Source organism: Stegodyphus dumicola, chromosome 8 (genome assembly GCF_044657685.1).
Source record: "Stegodyphus dumicola isolate Sdum_Otavi_A_Nest chromosome 8, ASM4465768v1".
NCBI lineage: Eukaryota > Metazoa > Arthropoda > Arachnida > Araneae > Eresidae > Stegodyphus > Stegodyphus dumicola.
In genome coordinates, this window is record NC_140775.1 from 103,934,701 (window position 1) to 103,950,760 (window position 16,060).

The following is a 16,060-nucleotide window of genomic DNA, read 5'->3' on the forward strand; positions in this document are numbered from 1 at the left end:
AGGTATACATTGCAGAGAATAGGTATTTGAACATTTCACAGTGGCTTCGAAAATGAAAAGAGAACAATTAGTGCCATTATGGATTTATAAATACTCGCATATTTCCCTAATCATGTTTTGATTGTTCTGCATTACATAGGAATATAGGAGCTTTTATGAAATTTTAAGTAAAATTATGAGAAGCATTACGAAATTTAGAAACAATTTTCTACCTAACGAAAAAAACAATTTCGTTTCAATGTAGGACTAAAGCTCAAGGAATTTCAGTCTATGATGGAGATTTAATATTTAGTACTTAATGTGTAGCAGGAAGTGACAGACACTGTCGATTAGCTTTCATGTTAATTTTTACTTGAATATATACCATGACTATATGGTCCCGTTAACGTAAAAAATAAGCTTTATAGCTCACGGGAAAGAATCCACTAAAAATTTAAAAGGTAATATAGACCTAGCAGAACTATCAGAAAACCGGACGAAAACACCTGAAACAGGATTCTAGAGATTTTGCATGAGAGCAAAGAAAATTCAGTGTTTCATAAAAATATTATTCTCGCCAGGGAACTAAAATACTCTAACAAGTTTTAGATGATATGATAAAAACAGCAGTTTTAAAGAAGGGAAATACACTCTAGACATACATAAAAAGTTATGATGCTCATAACTTTTTATGTATGTATGTAGGTACATATTTGGAGGGTACATATATACAGACAATTAGAATTTTAAGAAGCAAGAAACGTAAGAAATAAACAGCGCTTTCATCAAATTCGAACTATGGGATCTTCGAATGCTAACTAGAACACACTCCTAATTCCTTACATTCTGTTTATTTAAAGGGCGCTTGAGAGAGGCAAGACATCTAACCGACCAAATTCAAGTGTTGGCTAGTTATTGCTCACCGTATTTTAATTCAAACACCGCTGTATAGACGAAAGCTTTTTGTAGCCAGGGGAAACGGTAGATATCAATTGTGCCTTTGCCGGGGTTCAAATCTTTCAATGATAACTGCATAAATCGACGAGAACTTGCATGAAGAAATGGCATAATTCCTCATAAATAAAGCAAATTTATCCTTTTCATAATATAACCTGCATTAATGAATGTGTAATATATAGCTGATAAAAAAATGGAATATAAATGACAGATTTTGATTTTTTTTCGTAAACTAGGAATTCACACGTATTTTTTAAAGAATATTTATTTATTTAAAAGTCGTTGCTTAAAAGTTTTTAAATAAATCTCTAATCCCAATATATTAAAGTTATGATGGAACAAAATATATTTGATTCATAAGAAAATGCCATGAAGTAATAAAATGCAGAAAATCTTCATGATTTAGTACAATTTTATATTTGATTGTTGAAAACTACAGAAATTCAAGCTGCAAACTTTTATGCAGGAATTGCACTTCGTAGTTGAATCAGAAAAAGAGAAAGAATTTCATTCTAGCCTCTCTTTGTATCTCGATCTTCTTTTAAAGAATTTTAATACTGACACACAAACCAAAGAAATGTTATCGTAGAGGAAAAAAAAGTTCAGTGAACTGATAATAGAATTAAACTTTCAGTTTCTGAAATTAATATAAAATCAAAAGTCTCGGGACATTTCCACTGTTGTTTTAAAAAGAATAGTTATAAATAATGCACTGAAATAATATTTCATACATCCCATATAGAATTACAGAATTGTTGTAAAGAAATACAAAGTGAAAATTACATTACTCTTCTTTTAACACTGAAAATTGTGGTTTATTCTCCAGTTAAATGGGATCAGGAGCGATCTGCTTGAATCAGCTTCCTACTCATTCAAGAACATTGCATAGTTTATTTTACATAAACACAAATTTAGCTTCCTGTATTCAATATTTTATTTTAATATTAAATTATATATTCAATAAAAATACAGGAAAATTATGCAAATTAGTGAACGAAAAAATTAGTTATTGAATTTGTCCCTATTGACATCCGTCGTTTAACCTTTACATAAATTATGAATACACATGACTGTGGTGTGGTGTGGTATTCATAATTTATGTAAAGTGGGTACCACATGTGGTACCCACTTTACATAAATTCCGAGCTGGGTACCACATGACTATTTCCTCGAATTATTCTAATTTAATCATCCGATCCCTCAAAGAAAGTTAAAAATGGCATAAAAAATTGCAAATTTTGAAATTAAATAGCTCGGTCAATTTTTATCGTACGGGAATCACACTTTTAATTTTATTTTTTCATAACGACTATAAAATTTTCTCAAATATACGTACAGAAAATGGGAGATCGCATTAAATATTAGAATTCGTTATTTTTAAAAAATAAATTCTTTTTAAATTTGACATTACCAAAATATGAATATTTTCGTCATTTAAAACACTTCTGTAATTGGAAGTACATGGCTAAGAGCAACGACTGCGAAAACAAAGGACGGTCAAGGACATTTAAGCCGGGTGAGGTGCTGACTGTGTGTCTGCTGACAGCAACAGAAAAAGAGGTCCATAATTAGAAGTTATAGTAGCCCCATATACAATATTTCAACGTTCTAAGGTTAATCATTTTTATGTTATGCGAAATAAATATATACTTACGTCAGCGGTTCTCAACCTTTTGACTAACGCATACCATCTAAACAAAAACTGAAAAATTTTAGTACCACCACTACATTTTACAAGTAGCCTATTTTCGATTGGGGGTAGTGTCTATGAGCAGGCACCCCGGTGCTACACCATCACTCGTTGCGTACTACATTTTACATTGATTATTTTTCAATTTCTCATTAGAGATATTAAAAGCAAATATATTTTGTTATTTGCGCAACCTATTGGCTATTATCAAATCAAATTTTAAATTTCGATTATCAAATCAAAAGTCTCGGGAAATTTTCACTTTCTTTTAAAAGAATAGTTATAAATAATGCATTGAAATAATATTTAATACAACAAATATATAATTACAGAATTGTTGTTTTAAAAGAAATACAAAGTGCAAATTAGGTTACACTTCTTTCAACGCTGAAAATTGTCGTTTATTCTCCAGTTAAATGGAATCAGGAGCGATCTGCTTGAATCAGCTTTCTACTCGTTCAAGAATATTGCATCGCTTATTTTATACAAGTATAATTACAAATTTAGTTTTCTGCATTCAATATTTTATTTTAATATTAAATTATATATTCATTGAAGCATACAGAAAAACTATGCAAATTAGTGAACGAAAAAATTAGTTATTGATTTTGGCCCTATTGCCATCCGTCGTTTAACCTTTACATAAATTATTAATACTTCTTTATATTAACTTATTTCTCTAAATCTTTCTACTTATTTCTATGTATTTATACTTAACTTATTTCTACTGAAAGCAAAATTCTTTTACCTTTAGATGGCAATATTAGAAACTAGCAACTTTGCTGCCAGCCTTCGTCTGGCTTTTAAATGTACCGGAAAAATGGCTGAAGGAAAAACCAAGCGTTAAATTAAAAAACTGCGTAGAATTTTCCTCTGCTGAACAACTTCATAAAAAAAGTTATTACGTATAACAAAATTACAATGAAATAAGCAATATTCCTTAATACAAATATTAATTATCCTAACAAATAAATTAACCAACTTCCCTTTGCAAAATCTTAAATCCTCAAATGGTATAAAGGAGGTTAAGGACTTTGTTTCCTAAAACAATCACTCAAAACTTTGCAATATCTTAAAAACAGTGAAATAAGCAATAAATAACGTAAAAAAATACAAAAAACAAAAAATTCTGAAAAGCAAAGTATAATTAATGATATTTTATCTTATATTTTTAAGAGAAAAAAATTACAATGAAATAAGCTATATCCCTTAATACAAATATTAATTATCTTAATAAAAAATTTAACCAACTTTCCTTTGAAGAAAAAAAATCATGCAAAACGTTTCAGTATCTTACAAACAGTGAAATAAGCAAAAAATAACATGAAAGCAACTCAAAAAACATAAAATTCCGAGCAGAATTTTACTCTGCAGAACAACTTTATCAAAAAAAAAAAAAAAAGTCAATAAAAATGTATTATATATATAAAAATGACAATGAAATATGCCAATCTCTTAAAAACAGTGACATAAGAAATACGATGAAAAATTGTTGCCAAACCCATATTTCTAAAAGAATGAAACTATTCAAAATGATGCGATTTCATCAAAATCTATCAACAACAATAAGACAGGAAAATTGTTGCCAAAATCACATTTTTAAAGATGTGAGATGTGAGAAGTGTACTCGAAAGCTTCATTTAATTTTTTTTTAAAAAATACAAAATATTACCATTTTTCCAAAATTCTTTTTGTAAAAGCAGTCGCAAGGATGAAAGTTTAACGTGTCCAAAAATCAAAGAAAAATAAACTGTACATTTTAAAAAATAAACCTTTTTAGAAAAAAGGCCCGTTGAAAAGGTATTAAGCTCCCTTTGTTAAATAAATTGATATTTAATCGATTTATTGAAACACGAAATTTATTTTAAGTTCGTAAAATAGCTAAGTGCCTACGTTTCATGACGATGTGAAGATGGAGTGTGTGGAATAAAATCTCGCTTTCCTATAGCCCATTATGTCTCAAAATGACGCGATTTCGTCACAAAACGTAAAATAAAAAAAAATCGAATTCGAATTTTGAAAAATTCGCTTCGAGGTGCACTGGCTCTTGTCTAGATGCACCTATGTACCAAATTTCGTAGCCGTGGGTCTATTAGCTTACGCGCAGCGCGAACGAAAGACACACACACAGACAGACTTTCTTTTATTATATGTAGAGATAATGCTTTCTCAAATGCGAGTATTTTCATTCTGGCCAAAGGGTCAGAGCAAACTAAATAACAGAAGTAAGATTGGAATGAGAAAAATAAAGAATTATAGCTTAAATTTTGATAAATTAATTATCAAAATTTAAGCTATAATATTTTAATTATAAATTTTAATGTAAAGTTTGGGCCTGTTTAAAACGGATCAGTTTGTTATGTTTAATCTTATTTCATTTAGTTTTAACCGTAAATTAGGATCCACTTTTAATTTTGTTCTGTATTTATTTTTCAAACATAAAATGGAAGAAAATCCTTGTTCGCATAAATAGGTTGTACAAAAAGGCCATAAAAATTTAACAGCTTTATTTGAAATGCCTTTAAATTCTTCTCTTCGCTTCAGTCAGAAGTTTATAAGTGTGTTATTTTTAAAATCTTCAGTTAGAGTTTGATGACAGGAAATTTCTATCAGTTGTTCTTTTCCTTCATGAAATAAAATTTCAGGTACGTTTGAACAAAATGGATTTCTAATCTTATTTTTTTTCATAATCCTCAAGAAAATACATACTGAAATTATTTATCAATGAAAAACAGTCATTTTTAATGTCGGATGCTAATTCTTCTTTTATTTTCAAACTATTTTTGGTTAGAAAACTTTCTAAAACTAGTAAAATTCTTAAAATTATATCTAATTCTTTGATTATTAGCTCGAATGTTTTTTCATCATTGCATTTATTTTTTCTCTAATGGTAAACAAATTAACATTTTGTCCTTGTAATTCTAAATTTAATTCATTTAACTTTCCAAAAATATGAGCTAAATATACTAACCACGCTAACCACAATTCACTAAATAAACATATTTGCAATTCAAATTTTGAATCACAGAGGAAAATTTGAATTTCAGATGGAAGTTCAAAAGGACGTTTTAAAACTTTCTCTCTGGATAACCACCTTACTTCGGAATATAACAAAAGTGTTTCACGTTAACTGCCCATCTCTTGGCATAAAATCGTAAATATTCTTGAATTTAAAGCTCGGCTTTAAATTAAATTAACACTTTTCAGAGCTTGATTCAAAAGGATTTTCAGGCTTTCGAGAATTGTTTTGGATGCTAAAGCTTCACGATGAACGGAGCAATAAATAAATTTAGTTTCAGGTGCGACTTTTTTATTTGAGAAATAACATCGGAATTTCTTCCCGTTAAAGCCCGAGCTCCGTCACTGCATACGGCAATGCACTTATTCCAAGGAATATCATTCGCCGATATAAAATTGTCAATTACTTTGAAAATTTCATTTGCATTTGTTCTATCACGAAGAGACTCACGAAATAAATACTCTTCGGTAATTCAATTATCTTCTTCGAAACGTAAGTAAACTAGTAATTGAATAAAGTTCATTATATTATTATTTTCACCGAATTCCAATGCAAAATACTTAATGTGTGTAAAAGTGTGTTTTACTTTTTGAATAAGTGCCTTCTTTATGGAATTTACTATTTCATGAATTCGTCGACTTGATGGATCATTTGATTACGAAATATTATTACTTTCATTAGCCGCTTTTTCGTTGAATAATATTAAAACGATATCTTTAGCTGATGGTAACACAAGATTTTCTCCAATAGTGTGAGCCAGCTTTGTTTTGGCAATTCTTAGGCTTACTAGGTAACTAGCTTCCAAAGTTTTTTCACCTGAAGTAACAGAATCTTTCATTACTTGTCTACCATTTTTGAACGCCGATAACTTCCTCTTAAAACGTTCTTCAGATTTAACCTTTAAATTAGCATACTTAGATTTAAGAAATCTTTTAAGAAATGATGGTTTCATACTTTGATTGGATAGACAGAAATAACCGCAAATAACACACTGAGGTTGAGGTTTCATTTCATTTTCATTCCAAGTAGACCCAGATGGTAAATAACTTTCATTATACTTTCTAGAAATAATTTTTCTTTTCTTTTCAGTATTCTTAATGCTAGTAGATTGTTCTGGATCTATCACCTTTAAATTATCACTTTTCCGCTTAGTAAATCCTAGCTATTTTTCCATTTTTAAAATCTAAGTTTGTTTTATTATTTTATCACAAATATTTAAATGTACAATAAATTATGAGTCTTCAAAAACAATGATATTCTCAAATAGGGTAGAAAAGTAAAGAAAGCAAAGCAACAAGAAGGCAAAATACCTGCTGTTAGAAACAGCAAATCAATGTGAAAAATGCTTCTAATTTAAAATAGAGTAATATGAGCCCGGAAATGGTATAAAGTTTAGACATCAAGACAACCCTGGTAAACATGGTAATAAGTCGATCAACTCTTAAATTAATGAGATACTATTACTTTTTTATAGGAAATTACTTTGATTTCCTATTAAATACAAAATCCATTTCTAAATCTCTTTTTAAAAACCTCATTTATGATAAATTTTGTTAGGTCTTTGACTAAAGGGGTATTTGTAAAAATAAAAACGGATTATTTTGATAAAGTCTATGAGCGGCTATGTAGACCTTGAACAAAGCTCAGATCGCATAAATTTACAAGTGTTAGAGAAAAAAACTTAAAAAGGATGTTGAAGTATTTAATTTTCGAATTTAATTGTTAAAAATACTTTGTTTCTTTGCGTAGCACCGGCTGGGAATCGCTGACTTACATGCATACATACATATATACATCTTCATGTACGTACATATGTCATGAAAAATATCCCATTTGAATCCGTTTTAAATCCATTTTAGTATCCGTTTTGGAAAAGCGTTTTTTTATTCGGTTCGTATGTGCAGACATCACGCAAAAAAATTGTCCAAATGAATTCAGAAACAGTCAAAATGCTTATTTCTGCTGATATATGGTACCCGAAATTTTTCACGATTACTGTACTTATTTCATATAAGGAAGTAATTACAAACTACTGAAAAGCTCGTTTTTTATATTCATAAAAGGCCGCTAAAAATCCTTGCGCTGGCTGTGACCTTCGGTATTATAAAGGTGCGTTCTTCATCCGTGTAAAAACTGAACCATTTCAAATATGAAGTTATCTGTTCTTCCGAAAAAAATTTACAGCAAGTGTATTTCAATTATGGGAAATTAAATATGGTTTAAATTTTGAACAATTATTTCTAGTGCTGTACATAAAAAATCTTTCATCTATGTGTAGAAATTTTTTTAATTTTTAATTTTTGGTTGCATCTGCGTCTGAAATTAAATCTGAGGCAACGCTAAAACGTTTTGGTAATATACACACATGAAGCCTTTTCTATATGATTTTTCTTTTAATTTTTTCAAATATTAATGTGTATGTTTTAAAATTTTTGATATTGTTCCGTTGATACTATTCTATACTTAGAGAAGAAACGTAGAAACTACAACAAGAACTTTAATAACTGAAATTTTTTAAAAATAAGTATTAATTTCATTCAAAAACAACAATATTTTTTTTTGTGTGTGTGTGTGTGTGTTGATAACATTAAAAAGGGAACCGAATATTACCATGATTTAATTTTGTTTTCAAATTAAAAAAAATTAAATTAAGGTTTACTGGTCAACTCTTTTTTTGAGTTGTTAATCTGAAACTTTAGATTAAGAGTTTATTTACTTTTCTAAACTATATTCTAAGAAATGTTGGTAACGGTCAGAGATGGTGGTCTTAGGTAGATGAAAGCTGTGACATATACATTTATCCGATGACAGCTTTTATTATATGTAGTCTACATTATTTTAAATAAGGATTATATTCATTATAAAGGCAATAGATGATATATTGATAATAAAGGAATTTAATGAACTGTTGAATTCATTCCAAGAAATTTCGAACATAATTTAAAAAAAATATTCCACGAACTGCTATTCCGATATTATGGTTGTCGCACAGTGATATTACTACACGTAAATGAAAATGTTTTTAATCTTATATTTAATTTAAACTCTAAACATTTGATATATCATACGATCGTAAACATCAAATTTTATTCCCAAATGAAGGAAAATTGAAAAGGACTTCTTTAGAATTAATAACCCGAGTATAAATGCTTTTTAACACGTGGTCTTTTATGGGAAAAAGATTAGTGTTAACATAAATTGTAATTTTACCAAGTGAATCTGTGGAGTCATTAGGTTATTTCGATGCAAGAACGGGAAAATCATACATTGCCCTCGCCGGGACTCTAACTCCGGGCCTTTAGAATACGCGTCGAGCGGGCTTCCAATTACACCACGAAGGCATGCGGTAAGGAGGGAGAAAATACCTTATGTACTTCCCCTTTTAAAGAGTGACTTGGGATGAGAAGACCCAATCGTCCGATTCTGGTGGTGATCAATTATCGTCGATCACCTTTTAGTTCGGGTGCTACTGTAAAGCCATTAGGTTGTATAGATGCAGGAACTTGGAAAATGTACAATGGCCTCTCCCGGATTCGAACTCCTCCCAAATACGCGTTAAGGATGTTTCCAGTTAAATCCCAAAAGTATGCGGAAAAGAGGGAGAAAACACCTTATTTTATTTGTTTATTTCATTTTATTTTTTCCTTCATTTTTTTTCCTTTATTTATTTACTTATTCACTTGACGCCAGGTTGAAAATTACTGCTAAGTTTCAAACGCGAATATCTACGAAACGGTATGCAAGGTTCTTATTAAATTTCGATTTTGTGTCAAATATGTATGTTAGAGTAATGCTATATATCATCTTAAGTCACGCTTTCGAGATAGGAAATGTAATTTAAAGTTTGCTGATCGGCTAATTCGAACGAAAGGATTGGAAACAGTTTAAATTTAAACTCTAAATAGTTGTTAAAAATATTTTATTAAATATATGTACAATAAATTAACATATCAATATACAAAATTTACATTTCAAGACTATGTGAAATGCGACGAAAGGTCCATAAATGCTGTGTTGCATACTTTTAGTCTAATGCTTCCTAGGAGGCAACGGTAGCCGCTTAAAAAACCGCTTAGGCTTTCCAGGCGGCATTAAGTTGCACATATTTACACTGGTTATCGTAAATTAAGGAAAAATCACAAAAATCACGATTACTGAAAAAGTTACATGTAGAATTTTATGAAACTTATCCACAATATACAACACATAGTAAGCTATCAAATAACATAAAAATAAATTACCAGACATTTATGGTAGTACAGAAATTAACCCATGTATGAACAAATCGAAGGTGTCAGTTTTCTATAAGAAAAGTACCTTCAATAGGGAATATGGTCGCCTCTAGAAGCAACACAGCACATACAGTGATGTGTGATGCTCTCAATTATGCGGTCTATCAGTTCCACAGGAAGCGAAATCCATTGCTCTTGCAAAGCTGTTGCAAGCGCGGCAAGGGTCTGAGGGGGCAGACTGAGAGCAGCTAGACGTCTTTGTAAATAATCCCAAACGTGCTCTATAGGATTCAAGTCCGGGGATCGAGCTGGCCACTCCATGCGCATAATTGTTTCCTGTTGAAGATAATCATCTACGATGCGAGACCTGTGTGGTCTTGAGTTATCGTCCTGTAACAGGAAAGCATCACCTATTGCCCCGGAACATGGGCGCACATAAGCATCAAGGATATCATCTCTATAAACCGGAGCATTCACGGTTTCCGTTGAAAAGACATGGTGGTCTATGCGTCCACCCAAAGATATGCCACCCCAAACACAGACACTGCCTCTTCCGTATGCATCTCTTTAACGGAAGTTTGACGGATGATAACGGGTTCCAGGTTCTCTCTATATCAAATAACGCCTACTTTCGCTTTCTAGACTAAACCTGGACTCATCCGTAAAGAGAACAGCCCTCCACTGATAAAGCGTCTAGTGGACATGTTGTCGTGCCTACTGCAAACGGTCCCTCCTACGACATGACGTGAGCGGCCCGCAAATGGCTGGTCGCCTCGCATACAGACCACCTTCGTGAAACCTTCTACGCACAGTTGACGTTGACACCAACCTTCCAGTGGCTGCAGCAAGGGAGGATCTAAAAAGAGTCGGAGTAGCGGTTCTATTCCTGCTTGCACATAATGTCAAACATCGGTCATCGGCGCTCGTCATAGCAGCTGGCCGTCATTGGCTGAACCTCCTAGAGGTCGAATCTGTGGCTTGAAATTGCCTCCAAAGTCTATGAATCACAGAAGGACTCACATTTAGCCATCTGGCCACTTCTGTTTGACTTTATCCTGCCTCTAGTCTCCCAATGGCTCTCCATCGTAATTCTGTAGGCAAATGATGTCTGGAGGTCATTGTTACGAATTGGCTATCTCAGATTTCTGATGTCACTATCACAGTGAAGTATGTGGGCTTGCTCTCAAACATGGACTTTTATTCTCCTCGCAGATGACGTATTCCGAGTGCAGCGCCACTAATTTGCATATTGCAGTTTTACTCAGCTACTCTTGGCAACATATTCAAATTTTGCACGGTTTGTCTTATTTTTGAGGGAGTTATCGCTATTTTTCTGATTTTTCCTTAATTTATGATAACCAGTGTAGTTTTACTTGCATATGAGTTGAAAATACCTGCAGCATGTTACCGAATTTTGTAGACATATGGCGAGGAGTTTGTAGACATATGGCAGTTGACAATTTGCTGGAATGCTCTTTGCCATTCTTCTACAGAATTGTTAGTCTTTGGAAGACCATTGAAAAGGCCGGATTGGACAATTTTATAATACCTGGTATGAGCCATTACGGTTTATTGCCTGTAATAGTAATTATTTACTTTTTTTATAATACCTGAAATTAATCTCTTATATATATATATATATCAAGCCTAAAGAAATTATTTTAAATATTTTTATAATACCTGGCATTGATTATGGCTTATTGCCTGCAATAGTAATTATTTACTTTTTTATAATACCTGACATTAATCTATTTGCTGTGAAAAAGATGTTAATAATTTGATGCATTATTAAACGATGACTGTTTGTATGTGAAAGTCATTTTCTCAGGCTAGTTTGGCACGGGCTATTTAGCGTTAGACTGTTCCTCAGGGCTCTTTTGTCGAGGTTCTTATGGCTTGGGTTATTTGGCGGGTCGTGGATATTCTTCGCAATTATTTATTCCTTAGTAAGACTAACTACATTTTGATGCAATTTCGAGCATCAATCATGCTTTCTGTGAATAAATTCAGGCTGATAGATATCATGGATGCAATAATATTTAAATGAAAAACATACGTATATTTCTTAAATAGCATCATTTTTAATATTTTAATGTTAATAGTGGTATATTGTGATAATTTAAAATAACTAAAAATTTTTCTATCTCATAATGTATATGACTGAGTGATTTGATGAAAATTTCGTTTTTTAAAAAAATTGTTTCCATTACATTACAAAATCCATTACGAAAGAGGGAAAGAGAAAGAGACTAGAGAAAGATATTATCTTGACCCCTCAAACAGCTTTTATTTAAATGATACAAGTAAATAAAATAAATAAAATTTAATGAAACTTGATTTGTTAATATTAGTTCCTCAAGAAAGAATTTACAATTAGCAATCTTCAAAAATTAAAAATGATAAGAAAATTTTTAAAAAGAATAAAACAGGCAAATATTTCGCATTTTCTCTTAAATGAAAATAATATTTGCTACTAACTTATAAAGGTAATTCCTTAGCACTGAAAGCCCACCAGCGGCCGAGCGGTAAAGACGCTGAACACTGGTAGTTCGGTCTGAGGTTCGAATCCCGCGAACGGGCTGGCTGCATGGGCGTTTTCGTGGTTTTCCCCATGTGTAACGTGTATACGAGCCAGTTTCCCTTAGAAAGTCCTCCACGAAAGGCACCCCTCCCTTTAGGCAGATAGCCCTCGTGTGCTTTGCCATAATTAAATACACCAACACACCAACACACCTTAGCACTGAATAAAACTAGACTTCTAAAAACATTTCAGTTTTAAAACTCCAGTGGTAATTTTTCATTTCTTTTTCGAAAGTAAACTGATATAAAAAGAAACATATTACAATATTTAGAAAGATAATCTATTACCATTCGAACAAAATTAACAAAAAAGTATATAAAGAGAAGCTTGTGATTTGTATGTTACTACAAAATTTCATCACAACTATTAAATTTTATTTTAGTTAAACTTGTTAAGTACACACAAATTGGAAATTTTGATGAATTCAATCTGTGATAGAATATTAGAAACCTATTTACTTATGGCACTGATGGTATATTATAATACTTGTTCGAAAATGTTCTTATGAAGTCCAGGTAAAATGACTGCTTCAATGATTGATTTCCGTTGCATTTTCACCGTATTGATAATAAATGAAAGCTTCAATGAAATATCACTTAGCTTCTTAGAGCCAGGTAATTAATTTTGTTTTCAGGCTTCAGCAAATATAACCACTGTGGATTCAATTAAAATAATTGTGTTTCGAGACGCTATCATCGTTATATTTACATGTAAGAAATGGTAATATGCAACAGTTATTAATTTCTGCATTTAATCATTTGATAAACTATTAAACAAATCATTTGAACGCTTGTATACTGATTAAAATACAATATTTCTACGTGTCAGCTTGTCACTATTCTGAAAAGCATAAGATATTTCATATTTCTGTCAGATTTAATATGTGTGTTCTGATTAACAAACTAAGGCATTTAAGAGCAATAAACTCAATTCTTTTAACTTTATTGTTATTAATTAACTTGACGCCCCATAAAATTGCACTAACTAGACACATTAAAATTACTATAAGGCCGTTTGCCAACAACTACTATTTATGATGGACACGATTTTATCTCAAAACAAAGGCAATAAAAATGAATAAAAGGTCTGTGTCAAAAGTAAAGATAAAAAAATACTAACACAGGCTTATACAGACATTTATATTTACTAGAAGAAAAATTTACAATAAATCATTTTATTAAGAAGTTTCTTATATATATATTCCTATTTTACTAGAAAAATGGTGCACGTGAAATTTTTAGGAATGTAATCATATCAATTTGCTAATTTTCTTAAGCCAAAATGTCGCTTTTACGCTTCTAATTGCAGAACGATGTTTTTAAATATCTTGAAATGTAAACTGCCAAGATCACCTTCTCTAAATGAATTTTCAATTAATTTCTATATCTTCTGAAAGATGGAGCCACTGCATAGAATTTAAATGTTTAGCAGAAATAAATTCCCATCCAGAATTTCATAAAATCAACGTAACTTTAATTTTTCTGTTTTTATTCGAAAATGATTGAATATGAGATTTATGAATGTTGGGCAGTTTAAAAAATAATACTAATATTTACCTATATATATAAGAAAAATAAAAATAAATGGGCATCACGTTCTTTATAAAAGATGACCAAACCTATCACGACATAGAATGAAGAGAAAGATGACACTTTTGAGAAATTTCCGCTGCGTTATTTCTTTTAAGATACGGTTATCATACTGCTTTTGTGCCCCTACTAGTAAAACTGGAAAAAAAAGCCATCCTCCTTTATTCAGTGTCTTTTAAAATAATACAGGACGATAATATTTGGCGGCAGCAGTTTGAAAAGTTCAATCACAATTGAATTTTTGATAAGTCATTCAGCCTTTTATAGTGATTCAACGCAAGATCCCGTTTCGAGACTTGTAGCCCTACTGAGCTAACGCTCCTTTGGGCTTAAAAAAATCTGTAATGCTTTTATTTTAATTAACTAATTGTCTTATTATTTTGATTGCTCTACATTTCGCTTGTCTTCAACCGTCATGAAATGTAAATATAAAGCTCTCAGTTTACTTTCAGTTTGTGATGAGAAGCTGTTATTGTACCCGCAAGCTAGCGGACGTTTTGTTTCGATTAACTTCACTTTGTGTAACCATCATATCGAAGTGTTAATTAAAATTTTTATTTTGAATTTCTGTTGGCAGTGATACTTATAATTAAGATATTATATGGATCGTCTTACAGTCTTTTACGATCAGAGTAGTTAGTTTGCAGTTTAATTTGAAAACGTAAAGCTGTATAAACCCAAAAAGGTTTAATTTTTTATAAATTTGTTATTTCACATTTACTTAGATATCATTCAGTTTTAGCATTATTCGATTTCGCTGTATTGAAATTAAAAAAAAAAAAAAAAAAAAAAAAAAAAAAAAAATTAAAATTAATTAGGCTGGCAATTAATTTTGCAAGAAATTAAAATTTTATCAGTTTTTACCAACCCCATAGTTTAAAATTTTTAGTTCTTTTACAGAGCTTTATTGCTTACTTTGGAATATATTCCATTTCAGCCATCATTCCTGCTTGTTTTCCAGAGTTAAGATTCTGTACAATGGCGCTAACATTTTGAGCGAAAAGCTAGTTCTTAGTGAAAAAAGCACAAAATACAAAAGCGTATTTTATTAAAGCAATCAAAGCAGTTAGCATTATATGGAATTCTTTCCCTAAGAATTTTTTTAAATATATCTGGATACTTCTTCGTATGTAATTTTGATACGCCAATAGCAAATTAAGACAATATAACCATAGCCATTATCATCTCTGAATACTCACCGAACTAATCTTTCGATTTCGCAATCTTTCCTAATTTTAAGTTATGCCCATAATTAGGCAAACCTTCTGCCCTATCAAGGTTAAACTATTTTTTATCACTAAACATAAGTTCTGTTCAATTATCAATCCAATGAGTACAATCATAAGTCTACTTCATATGATTATATTTCGGCGTCTACGTAAGAGGCATAGTTCGTGCAATATTTGACGTATTTAATACCTTTTTATTACTTAGGCAAAATTGTTGTTTTGAACAAGAAGCATTAGAATTGTGTTCTGTAGTAATATGTAATATTTTCTGTTATTTCCCATAATATATAACAGATTTTGAGAATCACGGATTTCATTTCGAATATTTTATATCTCACTACTCATTCAAAAAATCCTAAGCTATAGACTTTTGTCTTTATATTTAACACACAAATTCGTTAAACTCTTTTTTGGGAAAGCTCTGAAATACTTAAAACGAACATTTTCGCCTGTCGGGAATATTTTATTATAAGCGATTTAAATAAACTTAAATAAGTATTAGGCTAAACCAAGGGTAGTCAACCTATTTATTCCTACCACCTACTTTGCAGGCAGTAAATTTTCCTAACCGTCCTCCGGTTTGATCCGAAGCATAATTTAATGCAACTACAAAGTAATTTTTGAGGGAAGGTTTAGTAAAAATATATAGTTAAATTTATCCATGTATCTATACTTTGCGTATACTTATAAATGACAGAAAATTTATTAAAAAATAACAAAGCCAGTGTAAGTATGTGGAAATAGGAGCGCTTGGCACGCGGGGGAGCTATTAATCAGAGATGTA

At 31.0% G+C, this 16,060-nt stretch overlaps 1 protein-coding gene across 2 annotated transcripts in view; it reads right to left on the reverse strand.

Moving 5' to 3' along the window:
- Window positions 1–16,060, reverse strand: part of LOC118186822 (uncharacterized) — a 370,423-nt gene that overhangs the window by 145,928 nt on the left and 208,435 nt on the right. The window lies entirely within an intron of this gene.